Source organism: Ricinus communis, chromosome 4 (genome assembly GCF_019578655.1).
Source record: "Ricinus communis isolate WT05 ecotype wild-type chromosome 4, ASM1957865v1, whole genome shotgun sequence".
In the NCBI taxonomy this organism is placed as follows: Eukaryota; Viridiplantae; Streptophyta; class Magnoliopsida; order Malpighiales; family Euphorbiaceae; genus Ricinus; species Ricinus communis.
In genome coordinates, this window is record NC_063259.1 from 6,920,724 (window position 1) to 6,930,386 (window position 9,663).

Below are 9,663 nucleotides of genomic sequence, written 5' to 3' on the forward strand. Positions count from 1 at the left end.
TGACCGACTCAGACCAGCACAGTACTAGAAGAAACCCCCTACCGAACTATAATAACGCACCACCACTAAACCAAGCATCCATGATCACCCCTGATTTCAATGAAGAGGAGGTCATGAACTCTTTCGAAGATATACCCCACCCTGAGCCAGAACTAAAAACCAAACCAGATAGCCCACAAAGTGTCTTTACCGAGCTGGGGGCACCATAATCCGTGGTGTTCTGTCACCTAAAATATAGTAGAAAGCTTAAGCCCCAATTGCCTAAGAAGAGTCCTAAGCCTAACAATGGTCAGTATTGTGATTCCACCAGACTTTTAGGCATTTGATTGACTAATGTAACCGGAACAAGCACAAGGTTTAAGACTTGATTGATTATAGGGAATGGCAGGTTGAGCAACTTCCTCAGTTTGAATGTGAAGATCTACTAGGACAGCCCTCGAGCAAGAAAGATTTCAAGGTCCGCTAGCCTCCTTCTGACATCCGAATTGAGAATATTATGCTAAGTGGCTGGGGTTGGAGGATGAAGCAGCCTACGAGCCTTATCTTCTGGAGGTTTGGAAGGAAAGAGAAAAGAAGTCGGTCCTGGCTATAAACATATAGTATAGTTTTGGAGATAAGTGTGATGTTTAAGACAAAGCAAAAGAAATCTTGGCAAACAGCGACTCTGACAAAGAAGTCGAGCTAGTGGGTAAAAGTGAGGACATAAGGGTTCAAGAATTGAAGCAGGTTGAGAAAGCTCATGAAGAGGATAATAGGTTAATAGAAAAACTAAAGAAAGAAAAGAAAACAACCAACATCTAAGAGTTGCTGATGCACTCATCAGATCATAGAAAGGCTCGAATCCTTGAGAAAATGATCAAAAACGATAATTGACAAAACCACTGGGATGATCATTTTCTAAGATGAAGACTTACCACTTGAGGGAAGAGACCATGACAAATCTCTTTATATAGCGGTAGAAGTCAAGGAGAAAAGGACCTCATGTGTGATGGTAGATGATGGGTTAGCCATCAATGTGTGTCCTTCTCACGTACTCCCTATGCTAGGGATGACTGTGAAAGATCTGAAGCCATCAAATATGGTGATAAGACCCTATGACGAGATGAAGAAAGAGGTGGAAGGAACATTCTCAACACTAGTGAATACGGGTCTAATCGAATCCTAGGTAGAATTTATTGTCTTTGACATCTCAGTAACTTTTGCATTATTATTGGGTAGGCCATGGTTCCATGCCTTAGGAGGAGTGTCTTCTACTATACACTAGAAGGTGAAATTCCCTCATAAAGGTGAAATATTGACTATTAATGCTAAATGTGGTAAGGTTGTCTTAGCTATTCAAGAGGCTGCGAAAGAGCTGGAAGCCCCTACTGGATTCCAAGTTGTTGTTCTCAACGAGGATTATATGGATCCTAAAGCAGCCAGCACGCCAGACTTTAAAGGTTAGAAAACTCGGCATGAGCTGGGTTATCATAAGGATAAAGATGAGAGCAAACCAAAGGGTAAGACTCTAAAAGACGTCTTTGTCTAGGAGTACAACACTTACTTTAGGTAGCTTGAAGGTATTATAATAGTTGGGACTGAGGTGCCATGATTGAAATATTCCAAAGTCTGATCGTCGATAAGATGGTCGAGTTAAGCATTAAAGAGGTCCGTGAGAAGACCACCACCAAGATTGTGGAGCTTAAGCTATAAGAATTCGTTGCTTCGCCTAAGAAGCTAAACCAGCAAGAGCTAGCTACCCTAATAGAGGGGCAAATCATTGATGTATTCTATGATGATGTAATAACGTATGGTCTTTGTCACAACCAAATTTATTTATTTCTTTTTATTAATAATTAATATTCATTAGCATGTCATTAAATATGTCATTTGCATCATGATTATATATGATCTATTTTATTATATTATGTGGTAGATAAATAAATTATTTAGTTACATATTGATTTAATTGAAAAGTAATGATTTTGGACTAAATTGAAAAGTTAGAAAGAAAGAGGATTAAATTGTAATTTGCCTATTTCCACACCAATATACCACCTCCTTCATTTGTTCTTATCTACGTATGCTTTCCAATTTCCTTTTCTTCTTTGTCTCTCTCATTTTTCTCCTTTCCTTCTTCAACTTTGATTTTCCAAATCAAACTCTACAAAACTTTTAGTAAGTGAAAATCAAATTCTTCTTTTAAGCTTGAAAGATTTGGGCTTTCTTAATCAAGAAAAACAAAGGTGAGTAATTTTAATTGCTTGATTTTGCTGTAAATTAGGGTTAATGATATGAAATTGTTGATGATTATGTGTTTTGGAATTGTTTAATCAAGAGTAAACATGCTTTTACTTGTGATCTTGAAGCTGAAATTTCTGGGCAGATTTTTCACTTATGATTTCGTGACCTTAGAGGCTTTATCTCGAAAATTTTCAAACATGAAAGTTGTAGGTATATGTCTCAAGAATATCTCTGTAAAATGGTTTTGCAGATTGTTGAGTGAGTAGGAACTTATGAGGTTCGATTTTGCTGCTGCTCTGTTTTTGGTTCAGCAGGTGACCTGGTTTTGTGCTGACATTTTGAGGCATTTAGAGGCTGAACCAAGCAGAGAGTTAAACATGAAAGTTGTTCATTTATATATGTAGTATATGTCTGAAAACTTTCATAATTTTTGGTTGAGTATAACCTGAGATATGTTGAACTTAATATGGCCTGCCCGAAACTGTTTTAAGCAGAAATCGGGCTTAGGATTCAGAAATTTGTTGCTAATTGTGTGTTTCACAACTTGAGCTAGAAAAGTCCAAATTGAGTAAAATTAGTGTCTATAGAAACTTTAGAATGTTAACTTTATATCTGGAGAGTTTCATCAGAAAATTCATTCGTTTGATTGGTCATTTAATAGGAAACTTTTTTCTGTTCTGTTTAGATAGAAATTTGAGCAGCTGTATAGAAAATGCCATAACTATTTCTATACCAATGATTTTGAGGTGATTCTTTCTGCTATGGTTTCTATAAAAATGGAAGTGTAATTCTGGAAAATATGAGATTTTTATTAATTGTACATAAGTTTTGGTGTAATTTCTAAGTCAGTACCTACAAGCTGCCTTCATCAACAAATATGTTGATTTGTTGTCATTCATCTCATGCATCATATTAATATCTAGAATATATGTTATTTTGTTGAAATGTGATATTTTATTGATAGTAAATATATATATATATTTATGCCTTGTGATTGAATTGTATTTGTATTGAATATGTGAATAGGTTCATCCAAAGACAAGGAAGTGGTAAGAGAAAAGAATAGGATTACTTTGTTATCCTATAACTTTTGGTAAGTATTTAATAGACTAAACTTTGTGTATATTGAGTAGGGACTGCTGTTTGATTACTTGATAATTTCTTGGTTGACTGAGTTGATATTAGTTATGTTTTGGCTTGTTATAAAGTGAATTGATTGTGATGTGTTGTGAAGTGAATTGATTGTGATGTGTTGTGAAGTGAAATGATTGTGATTAAGGATTGATGACTTTTGTATGGATATTGTGTGATCGGGAAAATGGGCGGGATAGCTACGAGTATGTGAATATTGGCAAGGCAAAGCGGATAGTCTTGTCAAGTGGTTACCGAAATTTAAAAATGTGAGGAAATGTAAGGATGAGTCATCCGATCCTAATTTCATAGAAATAATGTGGAATTGAATTATTTGACTTGGTTGAGTTTGAGATTATTTGCATTACGTGAGATGAAATTATATGTTTATGAGAATAACTGAAATGGTTGATTTTGTGATTGTTAGTTAAGTGTTGGTATAATTTTCCGTATTGATAAAGATTTGATAATTCTAGCCTAATATACTATAGTTTAGTAAATTAAATGCTTATTGAGTCGCTAGCTCATTCCTTAGCAATTTTTTTTCAGTTAGTGCAGTTGTAGATAGCCTTAGGCTGTGCATTGCTCTTTTGCATCGGTCAATATTATCGGGTGGGCCGGAGGAGTTATCTAAAGCATTGGGGCATTTTGGAAACTTGTGTGAATTAAACTACTGTATAAATATTTCTTATATATATTAAGTATGTCATGCCACTTAAATTGTATGAATGTATATTGTAACTAAGTAGTAAATTATGTTTATAAAGTTATATATATATATATATATATATATATATATATATATATATATATATATTGCTATTCAATGGGAAGTTTGAGTTGGGGTGTTACAGTCTTTATGAGGATTATATTTCTTTTCTTTCAAAGATTAATGATATGAACGATAATTTTGCTTGTGCAATGTTTTTCATGATGGTAGTGTGCATTTTGATTGTTATGACATATGCATGTTTAACATCAATTCCATACAAACTGATTCATTTAATTTAGGCACAAATAAAAATCCAAGGAACATTGCGATAGCTCATGGTATAACTCTTGAGGCGAGAAGAGAACTAGAAAAAATAATGAGAAAAAGGAAAGAGGTATTTGCTTGGTCTTACGATGATATGCCAGGGTTAGATAGAAAGATAGCGAAGCAGCACATCCTAATCTATCCGCATATCAAGCCAATCAAGCAGAAAATGAGAAGGCTAAGGCTGAAATGGGTAGAAAAGATTCAATAAAAAGTTGCTAAGCAGGTGAAAGATAATTTTCTCAACGTAGTCGACTATCCCGAATGGTTGGCAAATACCGTCCCAGTCCTGTAGCAGTATGGTAAGGTAAGAATGTGCGTGGATTATCAGGATCTAAATAAGACATCTCCTAAGGATGATTTTCCTCTTCCTCACATAGACATATAGTTGACAGTGCAACTTCAAATGCTATATATTCCTTAACTGATGGTTTCTCCGGATACAACCAAATCATGATGGCAGTAGTAGATAAGTTGAAGACATCGTTCATCACTAAATAGAAGATATACTACTACAAGGTTATGCCCTTTAGACTAAAGGATGCAAGGGCAACTTATCAAACAGTAGCCACTACTTTGTTTCATGACATGATGCACAAGAAGGTGGAGGTATACGTAGATGACATGATGATAAAATCTGAAATAAGGGAAAGAAACTTCCAAGCTCTTTCGAGGACATCTACAATACATTAGCATGTTCATTTCTAAGCTCACAATGGTTTGTTATCCTATATTCAAGCTTTTGAGGAAACACTAACCCGTTGTATGGGATGAACACTATCAGAAAGCCTTTGATAAAATTAAAGAGTATCTAATAAAGCCATTAGTACTAAAGCTGTCGAAGGATGGAAAACCATTGATTCTATACTTGGCCTTGAAAGAAGAAGCCATAGGAGCAACGGTGGGACAATGTGGACCCAACGACATGGAGAATGCAGTCTATTATCTTAGTAAGAAGTTGTTGCCTTATCAGTTGAAGTATAACCTCATAGAAAAGACATGTCTAGCCATAAAATGGGCTATGAGGAAGCTAAGGCATTATTTCCAATCTTATAGGGTGCAGGCGATTTCCAAAATAGACTCACTAAAATACCTATTTGAAGCTCCAACTCTTATAGGAAAGTTGGCTAGATGGTTAGTACTCTTGTCAGAGTTTGACATCGAGTACGTCGCTAAGGAGGTAGTCAAGGGTAGGGCTGTAGCAGAGTTTTTAGCTCAGAACGCGATTGAAGGAGATGACCTTTAGGATCTAGAGTAATGAGAATCTAGAAGCTTAAGATTCAAGAGTGGAAGATGTACTTAGATGGAGCTGTGAATGCAAGAGGTGCAGGATTAGGGGTAGTTCTGATTATGCTAGAAGGAGAGATGCTACCAATGGCTAAGAGACTAGATCTCAAAGTGACTAATAACATGGTGGAGTACAAAGCATGTTTATTTGGTTTAGAAGAAACCATGGTAATAAGAGCAACACAACTGATGGTTTAAAGGAATTCCATACTAGTGATCCAATAAGACATTGAAGAATAGGATGTAAAAGATGAAAGATTAAAACCATATGTCAATTACCTCAAGACTTTGATTTGCAATTTTTCTAAGTGCTCGTTCATACAATTGCCGCTAGATGAGAATTAGATGGAGGATGTGCTAGCTAGCCTATCGTTAATATGGGACAACCCCTTACAACTTCTAATGAAGCCGTTGGTAATTATGAAATCAGAAGCACCTTGTTATTAAGGAAAATAGGTCATGGAAGTTCGGATGGAACCAAAAGAGACACCATGATTCTACAATCTGAAGAGATTTATAGAAGATAGAGTGTATCTAAAGAAAGCAATTGCAAAGGAAAGGAACATATTGCGAATATAGGCTAGAAGTTACTTCAGCCATCAAGGAGTGTTGTACAAAAGAATGACTTCGAGTGTCCAACTCTGATGTGTTACTAAGGTGGAAGCACAAGTAGTGATGGAAGAAATGCATAAAAGAGTATGCATGCCTCATATGAATGACATAGTCTTGACCAGGAAGATCATGCGTCAAAACTGCTACTAGTTAATGATGAAAAATGATTGTATAGCTTTAATAAGAAAATGTTATAATTGCTAGCTTTATAGTCACCTGAGTCATGTACCTCTGACTGAGCTACATAACTAAATGTCTCCATGGCCTTTTACAACTTGGGGTCTCGATATAATCCAAGAAATAAAACCTCCTTTAAATGGCCACAGATACATAGCAATAGCGATAGATTATTTTCCCAAGTGTGTTGAGGCTGAGTCATTCACTACTGTGAGGGCAAGACAAATGGCCAGGTTTATAGAAAGGAATCTGATATGCAAATATAGAGTCTCACATCATGTTATGACAGATAATAGGGTGTGGTTCATAGGCGAAACGATGGACTTGTTAGCAGAATATCACATCGAGCATCAGAGGTCTTCTCCGTACAGACCTCAAGCAAATGGAGTAGTGGAAGCAGCTAACAAGAACTTAAAGAAAATTCTTTCCAAAATGATATGTGATCACAAGGATTGGTCATTACAGTTCCCCTTTGCACTTTAGAGATGTCAAACAACTGAGCGAACATCAACTGGGCATACTCCGTAGTCTTTGGTTTATGGTACTGGAGCAGTCTTGCTAGTTGAGTTGGAGTTGAAGTTTTTGAGAGTTGTACTGGAGGTAGAATTACCAGTGTACTAATAGGTTAAGCAGAGGTGTCAATAATTGGCTCTAATTGATGAAAAAGGATGAAAGCCTTATATTATATGCAGTTGTATCAGAAACGGATAGCTAGAGCATTCAATAAGAAAGTGAAGCTAGGGAAGAACAGAGCTGGGGATTTGGTTTTGAAACACACAAGACCTATTGTATTTGACCTAAGAGGGAAGTTTAAGCCTAATTGGGAAGGCTGCTGCTTGGTAAAGAAAATCTTACCTAAGGGTGCCACTAAGATCTCATTTCTATAGGGAAATGAGTTCTCTAAACCAATCAACCTGGATCATCTTAATAAATACTATATATAAAAAGAAAAATAGAGAAAAGATATCGTGCTTATCGAAAAATCCAAAAAAGGATGGTCAGGCAAAAATCAAGGCAGTAAGAGAAAATAATCAATTAGAAAATTTAAAAAGACTGACTAATGACAGGAACTATATCATGAGAAATCAAAATGTACCTATTTGGGCCGCCATTAAATGAATAAAATTGTTTGGTATTTTTATAATATATATATATATATATATATATATATATGCATGTTTATTACTTTACACACTAACTAAAAAGAAAAATTAAACTAAAGAACTAAGCAAAATAAATGAGATCTAAAAAGAAACGTATTTTTCATTTTCTTCTTTCTGCATTTATATCTACATCTTTAGAATCAACAGCTAGCTCTCAGGTCCTCTTAAACCTTGCAAATCCAGGAGAAATGATAATTTTGGAGCTCGACCCAAGCTTTATAGTTTCATTTGCGGTCAGGTCGCCTTCGAAGTCAAGGTTGCGCTCTATGTCCTGGCGAGGCTAGAGTCTCTCCATCTTGTCTAAGAAATCCTATCTGAGTGGGAAGCCCTCAAATTCATGAGGGAATTCCAAGATCCATTGCTTCTGCCAGTACTGACGGTAAAGTCTTTAGGGTGTGTAGAAAGTGGATGCCCGCAGTCTAAGTAAAGGTACATAGTCGGCGTATACTTAAATGTGACATGCTTAACTCTCCACCAAGGACAGGTTCAATGAATGAGAGTATCTGGGATGGCCTTCATCTAAGAAATCCAGCCATAATGTTCCCGCAAGATAACCACTGATCGAACTGGCACGTGCTTCTGCTCGCATTTGTCGACATTCCTTGGGATGGTTAGTATCTAGAGCTTTTCACACAACCGAATCTACAAAAGAAAAGAAAAGAAAAAGAAAGCTAAGTTGAAAACCCGAAAGGGTAGCTTAAGTGACAAAGAGAGTCTGCTAAGTTGAAAACCCGAAAGGGCGACTTAGGCAAAATTTAAGACAAAAGCCAGCTAAGTTGAAAACCCAAAAGGGTGGCTTAGACAAAAATTTAAGGTAGAAATTATAAAGAAAAAAGTGAGATTTAGTTGTGTACTTGTAAGAGAATAAGGTTGCCTCCAAACCGTTGATGGATTCTATACATGTCTAGCCTAATGATGGTTTCAGCTAGAATGATGGATATAGGATCTGCTCCATTCTCCACTTGATCAATGATGCCAACAATCCTAATACCTCCCCCTCCCTAACATGAAATCAGTAGAAATTGCGTATAAAGACAAAAGCCCAGCATGCGAATCCAAGCAGTGTTCCTCTTTCTTTCTTCTCAGGTAAAAGTAATGTTTTCACCAACAGAATAGGAAAGTACTTCAGCTGAGGGTATGTCAAATAGCTCCGCCAATTTGCCAAGAATGGATCATCAAGCTATAGCAAGGCAGATGGATAAGAAAAATCCATAGGGCCTCCAAGAATGGTAGTGAATTCCTCAATCATGAGGCATAACTCTTGCCCATTAAACCTAAAGACATGGTCTCTTAAATACTAAAAGTTGACAGCAAAATGCAAAAACCCATAATCAAGCTTGGTATCTTGCATGGCTTTAAAGGAAGAAAGATGAAATTTCCTAAATTTGATCCAATCATCACTAGTTAGGGTTTTAAGAAGGTTTTGTAAGCATTTTGCACTTTTTTGAGACATGTTTTTTGACTTTTGAAAGAGAATCACATATGATGAAAAGTGTGAGGGGTGCATGTCTATTTATAGGCCTCAAATCAATATTTTATTCGGACTCTATGACTGCAGAGCCGAATCGATTTTGTGATGTCATCAAGCCCTTTTCGGCCTTTTAGAGGATTTTTTGGCATTTTCTTGGTACACTTAAAATAAATAATATCAAGAAGGACATGATGATAATGCATATGGCAAAAGTGCGAAAATTGTATATTAACAGTCGAGTTTTACAAGAAAGCAGCAAAAAGAAAAGTACAAGCAATAATAAAAGAATAAAAAAAGTCTAGGTTCTCTCCCGAATCCCCCATCCCATCATTTAAATCAATGTCCATCTGCTGAGTCCGCAAGGTAGATAGCTAAAGCATCAGAGTGTCGATCCTACAATGGTAAGTGTCAATCTGACGCTACTGGTCATCCACCTACCCTTGCAAGCTCTCGTGGTCTCTCTAGGGAAAACCCAAAGAAGATTATTTAATATATGTGCATACATACATACATACATACTACATTTTATACTGCATTCTTTATTCTTACCCACTAGTCCTCGC